The sequence below is a fragment of the Podarcis filfolensis genome, assembly GCF_964270895.1.
Source record: "Podarcis filfolensis genome assembly, chromosome: 3".
Lineage (NCBI taxonomy): Eukaryota > Metazoa > Chordata > Lepidosauria > Squamata > Lacertidae > Podarcis > Podarcis filfolensis.
Genome location: NC_139606.1, coordinates 116,703,430 through 116,729,795, shown reverse-complemented (window position 1 = coordinate 116,729,795; position 26,366 = coordinate 116,703,430). Strand labels below are relative to the sequence as shown.

The window sequence follows — 26,366 nt, the reverse complement described above, 5'->3', positions numbered from 1 at the left end:
GTTAAGGGGTGATATGATAGCCATGTTCAAATATATAAAAGGATGTCACATAGAGGAGGGAGAAAGGTTGTTTTCTGCTGCTCCAGAGAAGCAGACACGGAGCAATGGATCCAAACTGCAGGAAAGAAGATTCCACCTAAACATTAGGAAGAACTTCCTGACAGTAAGAGCTGTTCGACAGTGGAATTTGCTGCCAAGGAGTGTGGTGGAGTCTCCTTCTTTGGAGGTCTTTAAGCAGAGGCTTGACAACCATATGTCAGGAGTGCTCTGATGGTGTTTCCTGCTTGGCAGGGGGTTGGACTCGATGGCCCTTGTGGTCTCTTCCAACTCTATGATTCTATGATTCTATTCTAAGCAAAAAGAAGAGATGGTCTCATCTCTGTCCAAAGCACTCTGCACATGGCAAGGGACTCGGGAGAGGGGAGTGTGTTAACAATATGCTGCAGATAACGGTTGCTTAAGAAGTCAAGGCAGCTTTTGCAGACCCCTGTATGTTGTCATATACGATACGATAAACTTTATTGTCATTGTCCCATGCAGAACGAAATTGAAAAAATCTACATCAGACATTCAAAAACCAAGCCTGCTATCCTAGCTATCCCAGCCTGGTTAGCGCCCTAAAAACTCTGATACCCCATAATTAAATACAATATACTCCCATAGAGACTACCTTACACTGCGTTTAAAACCAAAATCGCATTTGGATAGAAACTGTTTCTCAGACGGCTAGTCCTAGTCTTTATAACCCTGGACCTTCTTCCAGAAGGCAGAAGCTGAAAGAGATCATTTCCGGGGTGCATACTATCCTGCACTATCTCTGCAGCTTTCTTTGGGCACCTGGAAGCATAGATTTGATCCAAGGTGGGAAGAGTGCACCCAATTATTCTCTCTGCAGTCTTTACAACCCTGGATAGCATTGTTTTTTCCCTGGCCGTGCAGTTCCCATACCACACACACAGACCATAAGTTAATACACCCTCAACAGTACAATGGTAAAAGGCCATCAACAGGTCCTTTGAGAGATTGTTTTTCCGGAGGATTCTCAGAAAATATAACCTCTGCTGTGCTCTCTTAATCAGGTCTTTACTGTTTTCTCCCCAGGTTAGGTCATCTCTCAACTCCATTCCCAGAAATCGAAACACCGAGACCTGCTTCACACACTTCCCCTCAATAATAAGTGGCTGAATATTCAAACAGAGCAGTTGGTAAACTTGTGCATTTTCAAAGGAGAGACCCCCGATACAGCTGAATCTGATTTAGCGGCTCACGAAAGCAGCGGATATCAATTTCATAACTAAAATAAATAATATAACGTTGTTGTGTGGAGGTTCTTTTGTTCTCTACTCCAGCTATACAGAACCCTCCATTTCATTCCTCCTTGTGGGGATAGCAGAATCCACCAGTTTATCCTTCTTCCATCTGTAAATTCCATTCTCAAATCAATTTTTAGCATTTTAGTCTGAATTTTTCCTAATATGCACATTCCTTTTTTTTGCAAAGCAATGTTCCCTAATATAACACATTTTTGAATATTGTTTTCTAAAATATATCCATATCCCACAAGTGTATGCACAGATTTTAATTGATTGTATTGTTGGAAATACAGGGACACGGGTGGTGCTGTGGGTTAAACCATAGAGCCTAGGACTTGCCGATTAGAAGGTCGGCGGTTTGAATCCCCGCAACGGGGGAGGGGGGGAGCTCCCGTTGCTCGGTCCCTGCTCCTGCCAACCTAGCAGCTCGAAAGCACGTCAAAGTGCAAGTAGATAAATAGGTACCACTCCAGCAGGAAGGTAAACGGCGTTTCTGTGCACTGCTCTGGTTTGCCAGAAGCGGCTTAGTCATGCTGGCCACATGACCCGGAAGCTGTACGCCGGCTCCCTCGGCCAATAAAGCAAGATGAGCGCCACAACCCCAGAGTCGGCCACGACTGGACCTAATGGTCAGGGGTCCATTTTCCTTTACTATTAAAAAAAGAAACTTGGAAATAGAGGGAACAACGCCTTTTAATTTGCTTTTATTGCAAAGGAGAAGCTCATGTACTCATTAAAAATGTTGCAAAGGCTTCCTTTTTTTGGTTCAGATTCTCTGGTGAATAAGTAGAAGACGACTCTAGTCAGGGATGAAACAGGATCCAGTGGCTCTCGGAAGGAGGAAGCAGCTTTCGTTTTTCACAGGTTCCTGGGTAATCAGGCAGCACTCAACAGCATACGTACTTACTTACTTAAAAACAAAGAAAAAGAAAACCCAAGGGTTAGTTCATTGCAAAGAACTTCATAGCAAAGCCACAACAGTTGACACGTGGAAAAACAAAGGAAGTCATAAGGTAAGCATAAGGTAAGGTAAAGGTAAAGGACCCCTGGACGGTTAAGTCCAGTCCAAGGCAACTCTGGGGTTGCGACGCTCATCTCGCTTTCAGGTCAAGGCAGCCGGTGTTTGTCCACAGACAGCTGTCCGGGTCATGTGGCCAGTAGGACTAAACCGCTTCTGGCGCAATGGGACACCGTGACGGAAACCAGAGTGCACGGAAACGCCGTTTACCTTCCCACCACAGCGGTACCTATTTATCTACTTGCGCTAGTATGCTTTCAAACTGCTAGGTTGGCATAATAAACATTCCCAAACCCATCGTTTGGTACGGATGGGTGGCGGTCAATTTCAGCTCCTCATTTTCCCAATGTTAAGTTCAGTTCTTCATCTCAGTTTGCAATTTATTATTATTATTATTATTATTATTATTATTATTATTATTATTAATATTATTATTAAAACGCCTCGAGAAAATTTGTCGGGATTTTAGTGCAAATTTCTCCCACTGTGTTTGTATGCAAGTGTGCCTCTTTGTGTACATCTCTCCACTCTTGTGCACTTTTGCGCATGTTGCTTGACAAGGGAACGGTGCTGCAAAATTCAGAGAAATGTGAAATTCAAAGGATGGCTGAGTTTCAGTTTGTGTATTGCTTTGGACACTGGGAGGTTGCACCTTGGGTCTAAAAGAAATGGAAGAGGGAGAATTTAGGAGACTATTTAAATAATAAAACTATTTTCCGTTATAAACTCATTATAAAGAATTATAAAGCCATTATAAATAAACACACTTATAAATAAACACATGCAAACACACTTACCTTACGAAAGATTGTCAGCATGTAAATAAATGTATGGCTAATTCTGGCAAGCATCATAAACACTTTTCTTCAACTATCCCCCCATGCACAAAAGATTATTAGAGTTAGTCACAATAAAACTACTTTCTTAGTTCAGCAGGTCCCTCAGCCTAAATCCAAGATGGCAGAATTTCTGTGCGTGTAAAATCTGCAGTACTAACATAAAAGCACCGGGGAGGCAGAAGGAGGTAATCTTTAACACTGAATGAATCAATGAATGAACTTTATTACGGTAACAGATCAGGATTTTAGCTCTTATCTGTTTTCATTATTAGTTTTTTATCCATCCATTATCTGTGTTTAATCTTGTATTTTATTCGGATGTTTTATGCCTGTTTCCTTGTCCTCATTTGCCCTAACAATTATCGGTCAAAAAATCCTAACTGCTATTTTATCTATATGCTTTTTTTTAATCCTGGTCTGTGACCGTAATCTTTAATACTGATACTAAAGTGAAATAGAAATCCTGCCTTTCTCATTGACTCACTTTTAGGAAATATTGTACAGGATTTTATTTAAGCTCTGACCTGGACTTCAGAGATTAGGAATGCTGGGTAAAAAACCCAATATGTTTCCTTGGGGAGAAGTGAGGTTACAGGGAACCAGGCAGAGGGCCTTCTTGGTGGTGGCACCCGCCCTGTGGAACGCCCTCCCATTGGATGTCAAGGAAATAAGCAGCTATCCTATCTTTAAAAGACCTCTGAAGGCAGCCCTGTTTAGGAAAGCTTTTAATGTTTGACGCACTATTGTATTTTAATATTTTGTTGGAAGCCGCCCAGAGTGGCTGGGGAAACCCAGCCAGGTGGGCGGGGTATAAATAATAAATTATTATTATTATTATTATTAAGTTTAGCGGAAATGACTAACTAGCAAAGGTGATTAAGATGGCAGCCTGTTGTTGCTCAAATCCGACGAGTGCTGGGAGTGAGACAGGGCAGGGGTGCAACTTTCGTCCAACAACCTTTGAGAACTTTTCTTTGGTGAGCTGTAGTTACCTTTTGCAACATGTCATGTGGTTTTTGCACACTCCAATCTTAAACATCTTCTTGGGACAGAAGGAATGGGGGCATTCTGCACGAGCAGCCCAGCATTGTAGATTATTATGCACTATGCACCTTGCATATCCTGCATAAATGGGGGGAGGGGGAATATCACCGTCTACTTTGGAGAGTAAAGCAAATTCAGAAGAGGAGAAAAGGGAGACACAAGTTCACCGGCTTTAGAAGGGGAGGGGAGGAATCCCGTGCTCCTCTGAGTGTTGTGGCAGTCCCATTACCCCAAAACCATTGGCCGCAGATGTTCACCACGGTCCCCACACTCCCATTTTACAATCAGTTCATCAAAAATGGGACAATCAAGAATGTCTTCATAGTACAGGCTGCTTCCTTCATGGTTCCAGCCAGCCACGCTCTCATCCAGGATAACTTCATTCCAATCTCGCTCTCATCCAGGATAACTTCATTCCAATCTCGCTCTCATCCAGGATAACTTCATTCCAATCTCCCTCCTCCCAGTTTTTTTACACACACACACACACACACACACACACACAGTGCGGGATTAGATTTACGTATAAGCTAAACAAGCTATAGCTTAGGGCCCCACTCTCTTGGGACCCCCCCAAAAAACATTAAAGGAAAAAGACCTGGATGTACATTTCCAAAATATAAGATTAAAAAAGAAATAAAATAAAACCTACATCCAGCAACAGTGTTTTGTGTTGTGTAGGCTCCTATGATGTAAGTCATGGGCCCCGCCTGCTCCCTAAAATATCACTGGTTTTCTCATTTCTAGATATAGGGTGCCTACATTCTGCATGGACTGGTTACATGTGCAAATAGCTTTAGAGACCTATTAGGTCCATAAATCACCATACAGCATATATTCAACACACACAAAAAAGTGACAATTTGTTGTTGACAAAGGACAGTTGGACATATAAAGGGCCACATTACTTTCAGTAGCTTAGGGACTCATCAAACCTAAATCTGGCCCTACACACACACACACCCACCCACCCACCCACCAATCACACGAGTCAGCCTCATTAGACTGTGGGTTTATTTTTGGGTGGCGGCGGGAGGTTCCCTGAGGTTTGGCAAACGTTACGTTGCCCCCAAGCCTTGCTGATATGTTACTTGTGTGCATGGATGGTGCAGTTTTGGCCAAAGCACCAGGATTGGGACAATTTCATGGATGGGCTGGATGAGGACAGTGGCGGAGGAACCCTCTCTGGAACCCGGGGCGAGGCAAACTGCTCGGCAGCGCATGTGCAGCATCCGTATGGACTGTGCACGTTCTCTCCATCCCTTTCCTGAGGCAGCCGGGAGCAGCAAACACAGGGCAGCCAAGCACAGGGGAAAGATCTTCATGGCTGCGTTAGGATAGGTTGAAGGAGGCTCGATGCATGGCTAGAAACCAGAAGGTTGCCAGGGGAAGGCTGGGCTTTCTGCAGTTGTAAGCTCCTGGAGAAGGTGCTTCTGGGCTCTCTTTTGCAACGTCCAGCAAGTCGTACCATGCTTTGAAGGTGGGGCTGTTGTTCCAGCCAGAAGCACAATATCCTCCCCAAAATGAGATGTAGGGATAAGAGGTTTAGGTCTGTGGAGAGACCGGGAGGATGTGAAGCCAGGAAAAAGCTGAGTTACTGAATACATCCTGGTAGATTCATGGATGATTTGCAATCGGTTGATAAGGACCTCTGACTCCCAGTTGTTCCACAGGGCAGCAAGATGTCTCCATTCTCCCTGCTCTACTGCTTCTTAGAGTCTAAATGTTATGCCTTCGATAAAGAAGGTAAGCTTTTACAGTGTTACGATTAAATACAACAAACTCTGCTTATAGAGATGGGAGACACAGAGGCATACCAACAAACGAACGTGTTTGCATTAGGGGATGTCCTGAAGTATAGGACCTTATGTATTATATATTGCGCTGCCCCTTATATAATGAAGCAAGAGAAAGATTTTTAGCACCTAGAATGACAAGGTCCCCTGGCCAGAACCCCCCTGACATGATTTTATATCTCCTCACAGACACAGATAAGTATGTGACCTGGCGTGTAGCACTCTTTGCAACTGCTGCTAGGAAAATTAGAGCAAATTATATAGCCAAGGTAGCCACCAACTGTAAAGGAGATGAATTTATTTGACCCTATCTACATCAAGCTATATTCTATCTTTATCACTAAACTCCAAATATAATTGCACATTGTATTAATTAACATTATTTTTTAATATATTAGTGGTCATGTGACAATTTTAGCTTATAAATTTTATTGTTTAATGTCTTAACTTGTATATTAAGGTAATTTTATAGCTCTGCTTAGAGTAGGTAATGTTTTGATAATATAAATGTTTTAGGTTTTTTGTATCAATCCAGTATATTGTCTTTTAATTGTTGAATGATTCTGTGTACATTGCTGCAGCTTTTGGCGATGTGCAATAAAACTGACTGACTGACTGATAAAGAAGGGTGTGTTTTTTTGGGGGGGTGTAACCAGGAGAAGATCTTTGTGTGGAACTCCATTCAGTTCTGGTACTCAAAACAAATTCCTGGGCTTCGGCTATGTACATTAGTGGCTTCTAAAACATTGAGAGGGAAATGGGAGTGCCTGATCACCTCATCTATCTCCTGAGAAATCTCTATGTGGGGCAAGAAGCTACAGTTAGAACTGGATATGGAACAACTGATTGGTTCAAAATTGGGAAAGTAGTATGACAAGGCTGTATGTTGTCTCCCTGCTGGGCTGGATGAATCCCAAGCCGGAATTAAGATTGCCAGAAGAAATATCAACAACCTCAGATATGCAGATGATGACACAAATCATGGCAGAAAGTGAGGAGGAATTAAAGAACCTTTTAATGAGGGTGAAAGAGGAGAGGGCAAAATATGGTCTGAAGCTCAACATCAAAAAAAAAGATCGTGGCCACTGGGCCCATCACCTCCTGGCAAATAGAAGGGGAAGAAATGGAGGCAGTGAGAGATTTGACTTTCTTGGGCTCCATGATCACTGCAGATGGTGACAGGTATCACAAAATTAAAAGACGCCTGCTTCTTGGGAGAAAAGGTCTGTATAGTTACAGGCAGAATTAAGCCATGGACTGCAAGAAGATCAAACCTATCCATTCTGAAGGAAATCAGCCCTGAGTGCTCACTGGAAGGACAGATCCTGAAGCTGAGGCTCCAATACTTTGGCCACCTCATGAGAAGAAAAGACTCCCTGGGAAAGACCCTGATGTTGGGAAAGATGGAGGGCACAAGGAGAAGGGGACGACAGAGGACGAGATGGTTGGACAGTGTTCTTGAAGCTACCAGCATGAGTTTGACCAAACTGGGGGAGGCAGTGGAAGACAAGAGTGCCTGGTGTGCTTTGGTCCATGGGGCCATGAAGAGTCGGACACGACTAAATGACTAAACAACAACAAAAACACTGAGATGGCTGTCCCTCACACACAGACACCCCGTGTGTTGCATTTCAAGTCATATTCTTATGTTGCTCAACAGGCCTGAGAGGGTATGGGCACGTCTTTGCTGAATGCCCATTACCTGATTTGTTTCCCTGCACCAAGCTCCAATTCACTGAAGCTGTCACACAACCATAGGATTGTAGGGACCATGAGGTTCAATGCAGCAATATGCAGCTGTCCATTACAGGGATCGAACCTACAACCTTGGCATTATCAGCACCAGTGGTGGGGTCACAGGGGCAGCTGCCTCAGGAGCAAACTTGTTAGGCGCGCAAAATTTTGACACCTGGTGCTGCCTCAATACAGCTGTGCGCTTCCGTCACTGGGCTCCGCTGAAAACAGCTTCTCCATGCGAACCAGGAAGTGACCTCTCCAGACAGAGAAATCACAGTGTGGTATAGTGGTTAAGAGTGGTAGACTCATAATCTGGGGAACCGGGTTAGCGTCTCCGCTCCTCCACATGCAGCTGCTGGGTGACCTTGGGCTAGTCACACTTCTCTGAAGTCTCTCAGCCCCACTCACCTCACAGAGTGTCTGTTGTGGGGGAGGAAGGGAAAGGAGAATATTAGCCGCTTTGAGACTCCTCAGGATAAAGCGGGATATCAAATCCAAACTCCTCCTCCTCCTCTTCTTCTTTTCTTATTTCTGTGGCTGCAATCTCCTGGGTGATGCGGATGCTGTTAGGCAGTTGAATGTGCATGCATACTCTGTCAGTTGCTCTCCCTTTCCCTACTCCATGAGGCCTCGGGCACTGGCAACCCACGCTATGCCACTGATCAGCACCACACTCCTATCTGCACCAGATTCTAACCAACTGAGCTGTCAACGGCACTTGCGCAATGGCTCATGAAATGTAAACACTTCAGCTCAGCCTTAGCTTCCGTTTTCAAAATGGAAAGAGTTCGGTTTGAGGGAAAATGCACCAAGTAGATCATATGGGTTGCCAAAGCACCCTAAGCTCTTGGCTTTAAACATCACGTGGGGGGACTTCCGGAGGCGGCGCGACCGGTAATGGCTGCCTTCTCCGAGTAAGGAGAAGGGAGCTCCGCTGTAAACGGGTCGTCCGCTACGGCGAAGCGGAGACCCATTCAGGAAAACCACAGGTGGCAGAAGCCTGTGGTCTCGGGACCCGGCGGGCGCCAGAAGCAGCCCCCAAAACGCTGAAGGGACCCCGTAAGGGGCTCCGGATCGCGGAGGGGGTAGCGGCGCTGTGGGTCGTTGCGCAAACAGCGAAGTGAAGCCGCGTTGCTGTTGCCGGTCAGCGCTGTCCTTTCTTCCTGCAACTTTTCTGAACTTTGGAAACTACAACCCGTGAGTAAATTTGGACATTGAAAACTTCCTGAAACTTTTGTCAACTTTCTGAAACTTTTTGAGAACTTTATGAAACTTTTAAAACTTTTTTAAAAAGTTGAAATCTGGCTGAAAACGGAGTGAGGATAAGCAGGAAGCCCATCTCCCGCTATACTGAACTTTAAGCAAAGAGCAGGAGGAGTGGAGACAAAAAGTTATGCGTTAACTAAATGCTGGCACCCTGTTAAAGCAGTTTTCTGAGTGAAAGACTTTGAGCTATTGACTTTTGCTGGTCATATTCGGGGTGCATTGATATTCTTCTTCTGTGGCACCAGTGGATTATAAAATAAATAAGAATCTCTGGTGCTGGAGCTGCCTGGATGAGCACCAGTTTGCAACTTTGGATACATTGAATTCAGGTTTTGAAACATTCTGAGTTGGAACTGGATACTTTGAAACTGTTGCAGTCAAGGCACTGTAAGAAACACTGTTTTGTTTTAAGTTTTACTCTGCTAAAAATAATACATTGTGGAGGCGATAGACATGGATTTAAATTTATAAGTCTAACTTGGATTTGATCTTTTCCCTGAAGACGTATTAAGCTCCCTCTAGAGGATTTTGGACTTACAGCAGTGACTTTGTTTTACTTTCCCTTTCCCGGCCTCTGTTTGACTATTGTATCTGGGACTCTGCTTTCTCATGGGAACAACTTGGATTGACCTTGGATTACAGATAACTTTGGAATGAGTGGCGCAAGGAGAAGAGGAAGGACTAAACAAACAACTCTAACTTTATCTGCAGCCTCACAGCGTAGATCTTCTGTGCCGGCCTTGCCTTCCACTTTGCCTCCAGACATAGAGGCGGCCTCCCTAATACAGGCAGGGGAGGGTGAGACAGAGGAGCTGCACCTGGGAGATATGGCTTCAGGGACAAGTAGCTCTGTCTTGGAGAAAATTTTGGAGAAACTGGAGGCTCTGGACAAGAAGGCTGATTTGCATACAGCTAAAATTGAACAGAACACAGAAAGCTTGAATAAGCTGACTGGACAAGTTGCACAGAATGCCCAGTCTATTGGAGAATTAAAGGAGGCTGTAGGTGAAAATCGTAAACTGGCTGAAGATACTAGTCAAAGATTGGAAGAACTTGAGAAAGAAGTAAGACCACTCAGCAAACAAGTTGGAGAACATCAGATTTACTTTTTGATGACAGAACTGCGAAACAGGGAGACCAACTTGAGGATACGGTCAATACCAGAGGTGGAAGAAGATAATTTTATTGAATTTCTAACTAAGGAATTTGCCAAGTTTTGGAAGTTAGAGGAAAAAGACTTTAAAATTGTATCTGCTTTCAGGCTTGGCAGAGTCAGAAGGACAGAGAAGCCCAGAGATTGTTTGATAACACTGAGATCAAAGGAGGAAAGGGACAAGATTTTGGGCCTGCACTACGAAAAGTCACTAGACATTTTGGGCAAGAGAATTGAAATCTACAAGGACATTCCTAAGCAGTTGCTGGACCTTAGATCTAACTACACGGAATTGGCAAGACTGTTGAGAAGCAACGCAATTATCTTCAGGTGGGAGTTTCCACAAGGATTATCCTTTACCTACAGAGGGAGAAAGATCAAAATCAAAACAGTGGAAGATAGAGACAAGTTTTTGGGAGCACACGGAGAAGACCTCCACAAAGGACTTGGATTGCCAGCGCCAGAACTTCCAGGGGAGCCCGCCCCCTCGGATCCTCAAGGACCGGAGAACAAGGTACCACCCCAGAAAGAATAACCAGACCTATCCAGGATGTCTCTGCAGCTTTTGAGCTGGAACATAAATGGCTGTAACAGTCCCGAAAAAAGGTCTAAAATTTTTCATATTTTAAAAAAGGAACAATTGGACATTATATGCTTACAAGAAACACATGTGATTAGGCTCCATAGAAAGGTGTTAATAAATAAAAGGCTTGGTCAAGAATTTATATCATCGGATACAGTTAAAAAGAGAGGTGTAGTGATCTATGCAAAAGAGAGCCTTTCACCAAAATTTCTCTTTAAAGATGAAAGTGGAAGAATCCTCGCAATAGAAGTACAGTATCAAGGAGAAAAAATTTTGATATTAGGAATTTATGCTCCAAATGAAGGAAAATCGGATTTTTATAAGAAGTTGCACGAGACCATGCTGGATTATCTGGATTACAACAACGTCATCATGATGGGGGACATGAACGGGGTCGTATCAACAAATATGGATAAGTCACAGAACCAGAACATTACTAAAGAGGGAAGACTACCTAAGACCTTTTTTGAAATGACTGACAATATGGACTGGGTTGACATCTGGAGAGTTAGAAACCCCCTGGGAAGAGAAGGAACATTCTTTTCTGAAGCTCAACTGACTTGGACACGAATCGACCAAATATGGATAACTAGAAGTCTGGCACCTAAGGTGAGGAAGGTGGAAATCTGCCCCAAAACATGCTCCGACCATAACGCCTTGAGAATGGATATGACATTGATCCCAATCGGCTCCTTTAGATGGAAGATGAATGATGGCCTGTTTAGAGACCAAAGAATTGTAAAGAAGGCCCAAAAAACCTTAAAGGACTATTTTGAGATTAATTTGAACACTACGGTGGAAAAAAGAACTATCTGGGATGCAAGTAAAGCTGTGATGAGAGGGTTCTTGATTCAACAGAATTCCTTAAAGAAAAGACTGCAAAATGAAAAGAAAGATAAAATTCTGGAAAGTATCAAAGAGTTGGAGAAGAAGTTAAGATCTAACCCGAAGTCCCAACCGATTCTGAGAGAAATTAAACTTTATCAGGCGCAATATTCCAAGCTGATAAATCAGGAAATAGAATGGAAGATTAAAACAATGAAACAAAAAACTTTTGAATCGGCAAATAAATGTGGGAAACTGCTAGCTTGGCAGTTGAAAAGGAGACAAAGATTAAATACAGTAACAAACTTAGAGGTTGAAGGAAGGAACATTCAGAACCCGGGAGAGATTAGAAAGTGCTTCCAGAGGTATTTTAAAAAGTTATATACTCAAGGGCCACAAGATGAAATAGAGATTACACAATTTTTGGAGAGAAATGGATTAGCAAAGCTGTCAGAAGAAAATAGAACAATTTTAAATGGCAAAATAACACGACAAGAGATTGAACAGGCCATCCTGAGTCTGAAACAGGGCAAATCACCAGGGCCAGATGGACTGACCTCTAACTACTATAAGACATTGAAGGATTATTTGATACAACCTTTGTTGGAGGTCAGTAATGAAATAATGGAGGGGAAGAAGGCGCCTGAATCGTGGAAAGAAGCATTTATCACATTGATTCCAAAGTCAGAAACTGAAAAGACACAACTCAAGAATTACCGTCCCATCTCCCTTTTAAATGTGGATTACAAAATATTTGCAGATGTTTTGGCACGAAGATTTAAGAAAGTTTTAAGTGAGATAATCCATAAAGACCAGGCAGGCTTTCTCCCGGGCAGACATATGTTTACTAACACAAGGAACATCATAGACATATTGGAACTTTTACAAACAAACATAAACACTAAAGCAGTTTTAATTTTTATAGACGCGGAGAAAGCCTTTGACAACATATCTTGGAAATTTATGAAGGGGAATTTAAAAGAAATGGGAGTGGGACGGGGGTTTGAGAACGGGATTGAGGCAATATATTCAGAACAAAAGGCTAAACTGATAGTTAACAATGTGGTTACAGAAGAGTTTAAAATTGAAAAAGGTACACGACAAGGCTGCCCGATTTCCCCATTACTGTTTATTTCGGTTCTGGAAGTGCTCCTGAATATGATTAGGGGGGACCGGTTGGTGGAAGGGATTCAGGTCGGAGCGAAACAATATAAACTTAAAGCTTTTGCAGATGACCTAGTTCTGACATTACAGGAGCCGGAGTCTAGTTTGAAAAGAGTACTACAACTGATTCAAAACTTTGGTCGAGTGGCAGGATTTAAGTTAAATAAGCAAAAAACTAAAGTTTTGGGGAAAAACGTGACAGATATTGAGTTGGAACAGCTTCAGAAAGAGACAGAACTAAATGTGGTTAAAAAAGTTAAATACCTAGGGGTAAACATAACAGCAAAAAATCTGAGTTTATTTAAAGATAATTATGAAAAATGTTGGTCAGAGATTAAGAGAGACTTGGATAGTTGGTCAAGACTAAAACTTTCTTTGTTAGGCCGAATAGCTGCCATCAAGATGAATGTATTGCCAAAAATGTTATTTTTGTTTCAGACACTGCAGATTGTAGACAAGACAGAGTGCTTCCGGAAGTGGCAGAAAGATATTTCTAAATTTGTCTGGCAGGGCAAAAAGCCCAGAATCAAATTTAAAATATTAACAGATGCGAAAGAAAGAGGGGGCTTTGCCCTGCCAGATTTAAAGTTGTATTATGAAGCTGCAGCTTTCTGCTGGTTAAAAGATTGGTTACTTCTTGAAGATACGGATGTCTTGGATTTGGAAGGTTTTAATAATGCGTTTGGATGGCATGCATATTTATGGTATGATAAAGCTAAGATAAATAAGGCCTTCAAGAACCATATTGTCAGAAAATCAGTTTTTAATGTCTGGACAAAATATAAAGACTTACTGGAGAATAAAACTCCGAGGTGGCTGTCACCCCTGGAGGCTAAGGCTCGGAAAAGAGCCAATATGGAGGCCAACTGGCCAAAATATTGGGAGATAATAGAAAAGGATGGTGACAACTGGAAATTGCAGAGTTTAGAAAAGATGAGAGACAAAGTGCGAGACTGGTTACACTATGCTCAGATTAAAGAAGTGTTTAAAAATGACAAAAAGCTAGGATTCCAAGTGGAAAAGTCAAAGTTAGAAACTGAACTGTTAGAACCTAAGACTAAGGTACTTTCAAGAATGTATAACTTGCTGCTGAAATGGAACACACATGACGAAATGGTAAAATCAACAATGATAAAATGGGCGCAGGATATTGGGTATAATATTATGTTTGAAGATTGGGAAAGGTTGTGGACCTCTGGGCTGAACTTCACTGCATGTAATGCGTTGAAGGAAAATGTGATGAAAATGATGTATAGATGGTACATGACCCCTGTTAAACTGGCTAAAATATACCATTCGTCTGATAGCAAATGTTGGAAATGTAAGGAAAATGAAGGAACATTTTTTCACCTCTGGTGGACCTGCCCTAGAGTGAAGGCCTTTTGGGAGAAGATATATAATGAATTAAAAAAGGTGTTTAAATACACCTTTACTAAGAAATCAGAGGCCTTTCTCCTGGGTATTGTCGGCCAGAGTGTGTTAAAAAAGGACAGAACATTCTTTTTGTACGCAACAACAGCAGCAAGAATATTAATTGCCAAGAATTGGAAAACTCAGGAGCTACCCACTGTGGAAGAATGGCAGATGCAACTGATGGACTATATGCAATTAGCCGAGATGACCGGCAGAATTCGAGACCAGGGAGAAGAAAGGATGGAAGAAGACTGGAGGAAATTTAAGATTTATTTACAAAAATATTGTAATTTGGCTGAGTGCTGAATTGGATGCCAGTGCAGACAATTGTCTACCATTAAATTAGATTTAAGGCTGAATTATATGTCAAACCAAATTAAGATTATTAATTAAGATGAGTTAAATGATAATTTGTTTGAAATTAATTTAATAATGATGTAAGTGTATGCGGGAGGTGTGGGGGAGTCCCATGTAACAATTGAGAGATGTTAAATGGACAATGATAAGTGGTGCTTATCTAATATATGCTTTATTTGAAAACTTCAATAAATATATTATAAAAAAAAAAAAATAAACATCACGTGGGGGAGCATTCTGGAGCCTGACTAAGAGGCAATGAGTGGCCTACCTTGCGATTCTTTCATTCCAAGTGTGTGGCTTCTGCCCCAGTCTCCAACTGGTGGATCTTGGGATTCAAGTAAAAAAAGACATTTGATCCCCAAAGGCTGCTCACACCTGCTGCTTCTGGAAGGTGACTTGATATCACAAATGGGGCCTTTGCAGTGAATGCCTTTAAGTATGTCCTCCTGGTGGGGGGACTCCAAGGGCCCCCCAAATATGTTTTTTGTGAGAAACCCATAAAAAGTCCCAATTGAATGAGACATTGGGGTTCAGTTAAAATACCCTTGGCTTTTTTGGCTCATAACAGTTCCCTTTTGTGCATAAAAGACACATACCGTATTTAAAACAAAAATTTTTTTTTCCTTCCAGTAGCACCTTAAAGACCAACTAAGTTAGTTCTTGGTATGAGCTTTCGTGTGCATGCACACGAAAGCTCATACCAAGAACTAACTTAGTTGGTCTTTAAGGTGCTACTGGAAGGAAAAAAAATTTTTTGTTTTGACTATGGCAGACCAACACGGCTACCTATCTGTAACTGGGACATACCGTATTTTTCGCTCTATAAGATGCACTTTTCCCCTCCTAAAAAGTAAGGGGAAATGTGTGTGCGTCTTATGGAGCGAATGTAGGCTGCGCAGCTATCCCTGAAGCCAGGTGAGTGAGAGGGATCACTGCTTTCGCTGCACAGAGATCCCTCTTGCTGTTCTGACTTCGCCTCGCTGGAGAGGCGCTGCGCAGAGAGGGAGAGAATTTTTTTTTTCTTGTTCTCCTCTAAAACTAGGTGCGTCTTATGATTGGGTGCGTCTTATGCAGCGGAAAATACGGTAGTCCAGTTGCTGCTTGGCTGCGGGAGACCAAATAAGAATGATATTGAGGAGTGAACTTGGAAGTAGCAAAATTATGGGAGTCTGACAGTTGGGAGTCTGGCTATGCCAGCTTACCAAGTACAACTTGCCCTCATATAGGCTTGTTATTGAGCTAAACATAAATCGCAGACTACAATTCTCCTTTCTTTAGTACGTAGGTGTGGCATTCATACAGAGCCCCCGGTCGTCTCATGGACTATTGACCCGTACACCACTAATCCGCTGCCACCAACCAGGTCCTCCCTGGTAAATCACTTAGTCTCAGTCAGGTTCTTAAGTTTAAAAAGAAGAGTGTAGCTTATTGCAAGCACAAATAAACTTTAACTGCATTCCAAACGTTGCTACTCTTTACTTTCTTAGTCTTATTTTATTCTGTCTCTTTCTCTTCTACCTCCCCTCACACAAGAACCAACTGCACTAACTGTCTCTCTATTTCCAACTGCCTGCCAACTGCTTTTCCAACTGCCTTTCCCAACCAACCAACCAACCCACTAAAACCAACTACCCACCCCAAACCTCAGGCTAAGCCCTTTTATAAACAGGTAGGCTCCGCCTCTGGCTTTTCTATTGGTCTACCTATTAACTCTTTCTCTCCCCCTGTACAGACATTTTCAAACGAACGGGCAAACGCCACAGTAGGCTTCAAAACTTTAGAAGCGAGGGGCCCTGGAAGAGCTGGACACACGTCAAGTTGCAGGCTGGACATCCAGACAGTTGTATCCAATGGGTGTTTTGCCAGCTACTTTGTCTGTATACCCTATAAAAGGTCCTGGGGGGTAACACCCCCCTCTGTTCAGCCTTTGTGGAAATGACCACGCTGAACCTATTTACTGCAGTAAATAAACTTTTGGACTCTTTTTTCAACCCGATAAAAGAGTAGTTAATGGCACTAGTGAGAGAGCAGATTTGCCCTGCAACACTGGGAGGAAGAGGGTCCTTTTGAAGGGACAAGATACCCAAATCCTGTCTGAAATCACCCCAGGCTTCAATAATCACTCCAGGCCTCAAAACTGTCCAAAACTCCTTTTGTCTTCTAAAAATCCACAGCTACAGCTTTTCTGCTTTTCTCACAAGATGCTGTGGCAAAAGGCAAAATGTTACTTTTAAAGGCTAATGAATAGGCTCTGTCATTTCCAAGAATACTCAGGCCTGAGAAACGAATCTTATCTCATTCGGTTGCAACAAATCTGAACATGCTGAACCACCAGGGCTCCCCGACCCACCCCCCTTTGGATTCTCATTCTCCCTTTCCTGGGAAGGGTGCCAAGAGTCCAATAGTCCCAAGACAGCTTTCTGTTCATGCTCAGAGGAACTCATGGGCAGGACTCCTGAGGGAGGAGAAAGGAGGAGGGAACTGGAAAGAGGTATATATGCTTGTGCACATGATTGTGAACTCGTGCATGCTTTTTGTGAACTATCACACTTGCTCCTTCTACCAGTTCATGGATGGTAGAAATAAAAGCCTTTTTCTCTGAAACTATTCCTTGAGTGTCTGTTGACTCCCACTTTTCTTTCCCGGGCGCAATATTTTTCCCACCCGAGGGCAAAGCCTCATAAGGCTACATTTCTTGGTGCGATTGGCCGGGAAAAACAGATTCCCTGAGGATAAGGAATGTGGGTCCAAGGCGTCCCTACGGTGAACAGCTCGGTTTGTGTCAGCAGTTCCAGTGCGCATCCTGCCAAGTTCGTGGGAGGAATTGCCACCCCTTCCTGAGTGGACACACTCCAAGGACCGGAGAAAAAGCAACGGCAGAAAGAAGGTACCTCGAGGGAAAAGGTAAGCTCCACAGGGATAGGTGGGAGCAAAGAGAGTTTGATCAGCTCCACCAGTAGGGCAGTAAAAGGTGCCACTGGTTTTGGTTTTGCCCAGAAAAGCAGCAAAAAGAGTGCTGCTGGGCCCCGGTCAAAGTCTAAGCGCTGCCGGTTGTGGTTGGTTGTTGGGTTTGTGCCCAGAAGAAGCAGTAAAAAATAAATAAAATGGTGCTCTTGGGCCCCGGTCGAAGTCGTGAAGCGCTGCCGGCTGTGGTTTTGGTGTTGGTAAAAAGGGGATTGGGGGAGGTGCATGGGTTTTTCTGAATGTGTGTGTGGGGACACTCCAGTGAATGTTTTGAGTGTGTGAGATGTTGAAAGCAACGTCTGGCCTGTGACCGAGTGAAAAAATAACGTTAAGAGGGCTGAGTGTCTCAGTGTCCCAAGTGTTCCAGGATCCCAGGATCATGGAGAAAAAGCAGTAAACAACTCCCACGACCCCCCTGCGATGTTTCCTGAAAAAAAAATTGGAAAAGATGCCACAAAGGGAGAATATTGGGGATTTTAAAACCTGGTGAAAAATAGACTCCAACACTTATGTGAAGTTCCTGACCGTCCCCCATGGCTTAGGAAAAGTAGAACTGTGATTACCCGTGCCATGCCAAACTGTGCCCAGTATGGCAGCAAGTACAAGTTAGGGAAAAAACCCAGCAGTCTTGCCAGACCCAGAAGAGGAAGGAGGAATAATTAGCCCCCTCCACCCTATGCAGCAACTGCACCAGGGCTAAATGAGGTTCCCCCTACCCAACCCCCAAAGCAAAAGAGACTTAGGAAGAAAGAGTGAGCTGGATGTGGCTTCTTGGTTCTAGAAGCAGCACAATGCAAGGATGTGAATTGGCAGAAAGAAACAGAGCAGAAGGCTTTGAGAGCCGCATGGGACAGAACTGTTAAAAAAAAAAGACAATTAAACCCAAGGGATTAAAAGCCCTAGGATTACAATACTGACCATTGAGAAAATCCGCAAGATACATGCCCTCAGGGCAGCGGACAATACTGATGTTGCAATTGAGGCAGCTAAAACTCCACTTTGATGGCCCCACCCCACCGAGTGTACGACCCCCTGGAGCCATCCGATGCCCAGGACCACAGACCTCCAAGCACCTTAATCAGAATCCTTCTTTCGAAGAGGACCCGGCCAAAATAATTAGGGGTTTGTCTTCAAGCAGACTTTTTGCAGTTAGGAAAGTAATGGGGAAATGCACAAAAAATGGGATTAATGGGGAAACATATATTCTTCATACAAGCAAATCTGAACAAATGTGGGGCGAATGTGCATTGTAGTGTAACCTCGTCATGAACAAATTGAAACTAATGCTCAAATAAGGCCAGATATTAGGCCCCTCCAGAAATCCTTCTTATTGTGCAGGTGAAGCAGATAAAAGTACAAATTTGTTTGAAGGCACTGGAAGCATTCAGCATTCATTTTACATCTATACCACAGAGTTACCAGCCTCTGGTATTTTGAAAATGTAACAAGGGAGAAGGCCTTCACAAATCTACTTGGAAGCACAGCAGGAGTGAGTGAGCAGGGCACTGAACAACACAGCTCATGTTGGACTTGCGTTCGACCGAGCTACTCCTCCGGTCGAGTCCTCCAACGTGATTAACGACCTGAGCCTTTGATGAGGCTCCAGGCACATTCCCTCATTACGTAGAGTATGCAGCAGCAGCAGAAGATGAGATGTGAGCTACATGCTAGGAGTTTTATTTCTAGCTACACAGACATAAAAGAAACATACATCCTCTCTCTGTGAAAGCAGAGAGGCAACCGGAACAAAGAAACCAGGAAACCAGTAATATCAGCATCCGTCTCCCGTGAGACTTCCAACAGCCTGGAGTCTCTGGAATATAAACAGAGCCTTGGGAATGATGTAAAGCCATTGCCACAGCATCCTCCGTGGATCTCTTTGCCTTGTACGCAAACTGGTAAGGGTCAAGTCCTACTGTCAGACAAGATATGATATGGTTTCTTACCCACTTTTGCTTTCCTGATACCGCTCTTCAAGTTTGCTCTTTCTATACCATATGGTACCCGGTCCCCAGTTTAAAAGCAGAGTTTCTGACCTTCAAGAATCTCCTAACCTCTCCCGTCATCCAGGGCTTCCTATTCGGATACAACTTAACATACCTTTCCCTGGTGCATTTCCTGTGCTGAATCTAATATAATCCAGGACCGTTGATGTAGAAGTTTCTAGATCTTGATGGTCAAACATATTCCAATCGGTCTCCTGGAAACAGTCCTGCAACTGCTGAGAGGCTCCCTCAGGCCACAGAGTAACCATCCGTGTTTATAGCTGGCCTTGTTTCCCGAGGGGTGTGTACACTGGTGTCAGAAGCAGGGACACATGATCTGAACCACCGAGGTGCGCCTCATATTCCCGGCTGATGTTTGTATACACCTTGTCAAGAGTATTTTCTCCCCTTATTGCACACTCAATGTGCTGATGGGATTTTGGGAGTACTGCCCTCACATCTGTGTGAGTGAAGTCCCCCACGATAATCCGCGCTGCCTCAGGGTATCTGCTCAATTTAGCATTGATCTTTTCATGCATACTACTCATGGCCCTGCAGGCATTTGCAGTTGGTGCTACATAAAAAAACTGCAAGGATAGTGCGCACCCCGGAAATGATCTCTTTCAGCTTCTGCCTTCTGGAAGAAGGTACAGGGTTATAAAGACTAGGACTAGCCACCTGAGAAACAGTTTCTATCCAAATGTGATTTTGGTTTTAGATGCAGTGTAAGGTAGTCTCTATGAGTATATTGTATTTAATTATGGGGTATCAGAGTTTTTAGGGGGCTGACCAGGTTGGGATAGCAGGCTTGTTGGTTTTTGAATGTCTGATGTACATTTTTTCAATTTCGTTGTTCTGTATGGGACAATGACAATAAAGATTATCGTATTGTATTGAGACTCATCTGGAAAGTGCCATATCATGTTCCTTTCCCCACTTGCCAGGAGTCTGAGCTCCATTTGGGGTTCCTCCTTCCGCACCCCAAGGTTCCCCCAAAGCCTTGGAGAAGGAAACTGAGGCAGGCTCTGCTTGCTCCCCAGGGCCCTGCAGGGGATTCAGGGTGGGGGCCCTGTCTCTTCCTCTGGCCATGACACCCCCAGGAAGCCTTGGAAGAAAGGCAGGAGACCCTCAGCAGAGAACAGCCAAGTTTCCCGCCCTTTTCCGAAATAAGGGCGGGGTGACCAAGGATGCTGCTCCGGGGGTCAAACTCCCCTGAGGGGAACCCTCCACCTTTGAGGGGGATAAAGCCCTTACTACTACTACTACTGTTATTCTCCTCCTCCTTGGGCCTCCGAGACAGAGAGGGGCTTTCCCTCCTGGCCCCCTTTGCAGAACCTGGTGGATCCCCCAAGGCCGCTTGCCTGGCGTCTCCCAACAGAGAGGCCTCCTCCGTGGTGCCAACATGGCGAGGAGAGAGGCTGCCCTGTGGAGGCCAAGCCATCATGGCAGGAAGGCGGCTGAGGACCAAAGCTGCCGCCCTCCTTGATCCGGGAGGAGAGACCCCAAGAGCGTGGGACCCCCGAGGCCCACAGGGGAGCCATGGCGTCTCTGGGAGCGCCTGGGGCCTCTGGAACAAACAAAATGGCGTTCCCGCTTATTTCGGAAAAGGGCGGGAAACGCCTTCTGGCCCTGCTGCATCCCTGGGCTCCTCCTGGGCCGGGGGGGGGGGGAATCCAGCTGCCCCCAAACAATGAGGGGAAAGAGGAACAGGAAGAGAAGGAAGGAGAAATGAAGGATAAGCTGGGAGGGGGAGCAGCCATGAGGGAAACTCAGGGGGAAAACTCCCTCAGGAAAGCGGGCGAAGGAGAGGAGGATGCCCAGGGGAATCTGAAAGGGGATTGGCCAGCTGTCCACTGGAGAGGCTTCTGATTGGTCCAGCCCTGCTCTGGGGTGGGAATTGGGGTCTCCTGCCTCCATGTGGTTCTGGGAGCCCAGTAGAAACTGGTTTTCTGGCAGGAAACGGAGGGAAAGGATGGCAGGGGTCCCTCTTTTTCTTTGAACTGGGAAGAGTCCCAGAGGGAGGGGCCACCCCCCTGAGCAACATGCGCCCCCACCTGCCCCCCCAGTGAAATATACTCAGAGTCGCGAAGTGATTTCATGCTCTTTATTCAGCTCATAGTGGTGAGGAGGAATGAATGGATGTCCCCTCAAAGTATCTGCTTTATATACATTATTTACACAATGGGCTGCACATGATTGGCTAATTCCGGAATTCTACTGTAAGCCAATCAGGTTGTGGATTCACTTCTATCTGGAGCATGATTGGGTAGTTCCTGCCAACCAATCATACTGCTGCATTGTTCTAGGACCAATCAGACTGCTGCATTCTGAATCCTATTGTTCTAGGACCAATCAGACTGCTGCCTTTTGGATCCTATTGTTCTAGGACCAATCAGACTGCTGCAGTTTGGATCCTATTCAACTCAGTACATAACACCCCTCCCCTCTAAGTTCCAGTCCTGCCCGGGAGGTCGCATTCATAGTCCTCGAGGTACGCTGGCGGCCTACGTGTGCGTTGCGGCCTGGGGTGTTCCCTGGTCCGGGGTTCAGGTTCTGGCTCGTGTTCCAAGGATGCTGGCTGTGATGGGGCTATTTGGTCTGGCGCAACCGGCTCGCTCAGTCGTGGTTCTGGTTCCGGTGTCCTTTTGGCCTCGCAGGTCCTCTCTGTATTTACTGATTCTGCCTCTCCTGCTGGCCCCTCGTGCTCTATGGGCCTCACTGCCCCTCTGTTCCCTTGGGACTCCTCTGACCTTTCCTCCTCCTGGTTTTCTCCCGGGAATCGTCGCCGTATCTGGTCGCAGTGGCGGCGCCAGCATTGCCCCCCATCTGTTAGCACCTCGTACGACAGTGACCCCAGTGACCCTGGTGACTGTGGCGGGTACCCATGCTGGGCCTGCCCCAAAATTCTTTGCGTACACTGGGTCCTGGGCCTCGAAGGTCCGGGGGTTCCTGCCTTCCCCCACCACTACCTCATCCTGAGCTCTATCTGGGTGAATGCGGTCCAATCTGATTGCAAGGCGCCGACCCATTAGTAGTTCAGCGGGGCTCCGGCCAATTGTTGAGCTGGGGGTGCTGTGCTGTGCTAGAAGGAATGTGGCAAGGCGGTACTCCCAATCCCCTTGCGTCATGCGGCGAAGGGTGTCCTTGGTGGTCCGCACCATGCGTTCTGCTTGGCCATTGGTGGCAGGATGGAATGGCGCCGAACGGATGTGGCGGATGGCGTTCTGCGCTGTGAAGGTTTGGAATTCTCCTGACGTAAATGCAGTCCCGTTGTCTGAGACGAGAGTGTCAGGGAGCCCGTGGGTTGCAAACAGCCTGAGTAGTACCTGGATGGCTGCGGACGTAGAAGTGGACGGTACCAGTGCGACTTCCAGCCATTTGGTGTAGGAGTCCACCACTATGAAGAATGTTTTCCCCTGAAAGGGGCCAGCGAAGTCCACATGCAGGCGTGACCATGGTGCTCGGGCGGACTCCCAGGACTGGACTGGGGCCCTTGGGGGATCTGGGCGGGATTCTTGGCAGGCCTGGCAGTGTTTGACCCAGGCCTCTATCTCTCCGTCGATCCCCGGCCACCACACATAACTCCTGGCAAGGGCCTTCATTCTTACTACCCCTGGGTGTGTCTCGTGTAGGGCTGTGAGGACCCTTTTGCGGAGGGGCTGGGGAACAACGACCCTGCTTCCCCATAACAGGCACCCCTTGTGGGCCGACAGTTCATGTTTGCGGGTTGTGTAGCCGGCGAATTCTGGCCCGGGGCTGCTGCTGGGCCATCCCCTCCATACCCAGTCCAGGACCCGGGAGATGACCCTATCTTTCTTGGAATGGTGTGCAACTTCTTGTGCCTGAATGGGGCGGTCGGGAAGCAGCTCCAGGCTCATAACCTCTTGTGCAGGTGCTGGGTCGGGGCCTGTTTCCGGTAGTGGTAGCCTGCTGAGGGCATCCGCATGGCCCATCGCCTTCCCCGGACGGTGAATCAGTGCATACTGGTAGCTGGCAAGGAAAATTGACCACCTGAGGACGCGAGGAGACAGCACTTGGGGGGTCTGCTTTTCAGGGGCAAATAAGCCAAGCAACGGCTTGTGGTCAGTCACCACGGTGAAGGGCCGCCCGTACAAGAAATCATGGATTTTTTTTACTCCCTTCACGATTGCCAGACCCTCCTTGTCGATTTGCGAGTAGTTCCGCTCGGTTGCGTTGAGTGTCTGGGAAAAGTATGCCACCGGTACCTCTCTTCCATCCGGGAGTTGGTGTCCCAGGACAGCGCCAATTCCATAGGGCGAGGCATCGCATGCTAGCACCACCGGCAGCCTCTCGTCGAAGTGTGCCAAGACCGAGTTTGAGACAAGCAAGTCCTTGACTGCCTGGAATGCGGCCTCCTGGCGCTGGCCCCACACCCAAGGGGCCCGCTTGTCCAGGAGTCTGTGTAGGGGCTCTGCTACCGCCGCCTTGTGGGGAAGGAAGGAATGGTAAAAGTTCAATAGTCCCAAGAAGGCCTGAAGTTCAGTCTTGTTCTTGGGCGCTGGGGCATCACAAATGGCCCGTACCTTGTCCCCAGTCGGGTGGACCCCTTCTGCGTCCACCATAAATCCCAGAAAGTCCACCTGAGGCACTCCTAGTAGACATTTTTCCCGCTTCACCTTGAGACCCGCCGTCTGGAAACGGTGCAGAATGGTGCGGAGGCGGTCCTCAAACTCCTCTGGTGACTTTCTCCACAGCTTGCGCAGTTCCCTCCTTCTCGTCGAGGCAGCTGTGGTATGTGGGCTGCTTGAGTGCGCTGCTGTACTCAGTGCACCTCCTCCCTGTCGGATCCTGAGTCGTCGGTGAGGTCTTCGTGGTGGACCCTCGGTTGGGACGGCTGGCTCGGCCGTGCCTCTTGCGTCGACCTCTCGGCAGCTTCCGTTGCCAGGGCCTCCTCCAGAGCGACCTGGAACGTTAGGTCCTTCTTAGCATAGAGGCGTCGTTGCAGCTTCTCATCCTTCAGGCCACCGACGAGGCGGTCACGAAGCATGTTCTCCAGCTCTGAGAAGTTGCAGAACCGGGCGGCTTGGCGGAGAGAGGTCACAAACCCAGTTATGGTTTCCCCAGGGGCTTGCCGCTTTGCGTAGAAGGCATTTCGACGAGCTACCACTGAGGGCTGCGGCGAAAAGTGCCCCTTCAGCTGTTCCATTATTGTTTTGTATGGAACAGTAGCGACGTCTTCAGGCGCAAGGAGGGCCCGGGCGATTTCAAACGTCTCCTCTCTGCAGACGCTGAAGAATATCGCCCTCTTCTTGGCGTCTTCTTCGTCAGTGACCCCTTTGGCTTCTAGGAGGAAGGTGAAACGGGAGGCGTACGCTTCCCAGTCTCCAGATGCTGGGTTGAATGGCGAGAAGCTGTTGTCGGTTGCCATTCTGAGTTCCTTGTGTCCCGGAGCTGAAGCCTGGATACACGGTGCGAGGCAGCGGTGCGGCAGGTGGCAGTGCTGTGGTGCTGTGTGTGGCAGTCAGCTCAGCGGGATCCCACCTGCCCCCCCCAGTGAAATATACTCAGAGTCGCGAAGTGATTTCATGCTCTTTATTCAGCTCATAGTGGTGAGGAGGAATGAATGGATGTCCCCTCAAAGTATCTGCTTTATATACATTATTTACACAATGGGCTGCACATGATTGGCTAATTCCGGAATTCTACTGTAAGCCAATCAGGTTGTGGATTCACTTCTATCTGGAGCATGATTGGGTAGTTCCTGCCAACCAATCATACTGCTGCATTGTTCTAGGACCAATCAGACTGCTGCATTCTGAATCCTATTGTTCTAGGACCAATCAGACTGCTGCCTTTTGGATCCTATTGTTCTAGGACAAATCAGACTGCTGCAGTTTGGATCCTATTCAACTCAGTACATAACACCCTGGATCGCAGGTGCGTTTCATTCCTCGCCTGGGACACTTCCTCCTCCGTCTCTTTTCCTGGGATGAAAAGCAGCTGCAGAAGCAGAAAAATGCAATTGAGGGCGGGGATTATTTTCGGGAGGGGAAGGGTTTCCCGGCTGGGAAGCCCCCCCCATCCCCCCCCCCCCCGCTGAGCTGGAGGGTGTTTTTTGGAGGGGGGTCTTGAGGGAGCCATTTCTGAGCCCAAGGCACCTCCCGCCACTAGGCAGCCCTTCGCCTCTTCTCCCTCCCAGCCTTTCCTTGGGATCCAGGAGCCTCTATGTTGGGGGAGAGCCAAGGTAACCCCCCATGGACCCCCCCCCCGTCTCCCTTGCAGTTAGTCTGCTTGGATGTGGGCTCCTTGGGGCAGAGTCCTTGAACCGGCGGGAGAAAGGGAGGGAAGGGGGGCAGCCCTTAGAGCGCATGTGCAGAAGCAGGAAAACTGAAGGGAGGGAGAGGGAGGGGCGCGCTAGGCTTTGTAAGGGTTAAATGGAGCTGAGCTGGATTCCTAGAGAGGACGGGAAGTGAAGGGGGAGGGGGCAAGGTCCTCCAGAGCAGAAGCCCCTCCCCCCCGCTTTCTTCCCTCTCCTTCGCAAAAGCTTCCTTGGTGCCCCTCCTGGAATCCGGTGAGTCTCCTCTCTCTTCCCCCTGAGGGTGCAGTGGGGAGAAGGGGGTCCCAGGGGTGCAGGGAGGGGGCATGGGGGTCCCTTTTCAGATCATGCATGGTGAGGAGAGACCCCCAAGTCAGGGAGCAGAGGGTCCTCCCTTGTCCTCTGCCAAGCCAGGGAGGGGCTACCTCGCACGAGGTCTGCTGCCCTGTTCTTCCTTGGGATCCAGATGCTGCCTTCCTTTTGGGGGAGGGGACTTTGGGTCAAGAAGATAAACCCCCTTCAGATGGAGGGAAAAGTCACATTTGTGAACAGAGGCTGCAGCCAGACGGGAACATTTGCACATGGGAAGAGCACATGGAGAAGAAAAGTCCTTCTGCATCTGCAGCAGC

At 46.5% G+C, this 26,366-nt stretch overlaps 1 protein-coding gene and 1 long non-coding RNA gene across 4 annotated transcripts in view; one reads left to right on the top strand and one right to left on the bottom strand.

Moving 5' to 3' along the window:
• Nucleotides 1-1,702: 1,702 nt before the first annotated feature.
• The window catches only part of LOC310758531 (uncharacterized protein), a 56,701-nt gene continuing 32,037 nt past the window's right edge, over nt 1,703-26,366 (top strand). The window contains exon 1 of one of the 2 annotated variants that reach the window (XM_083605107.1): nt 1,703-1,793. The gene's annotated coding sequence lies outside the window, so the exon portion shown is untranslated. Of the gene's footprint in view, nt 1,794-25,415; nt 25,666-26,366 lie in introns of those variants that run through there. The other variant, XM_083605106.1, reaches the window with a different exon arrangement.
• On the bottom strand, nt 2,002-8,228 carry LOC310758871. 2 transcript variants are annotated; one of them, XR_014546034.1, is made up of 3 exons: nt 8,156-8,228; nt 4,163-4,292; nt 2,002-2,219 (listed from the first exon to the last, which is right to left on the bottom strand). It is a non-coding gene; the product is annotated as an uncharacterized lncRNA (long non-coding RNA). The 2 variants fall into 2 exon arrangements; XR_014546035.1 differs by lacking the exon at nt 8,156-8,228 and having other exon boundaries at nt 4,163-4,604.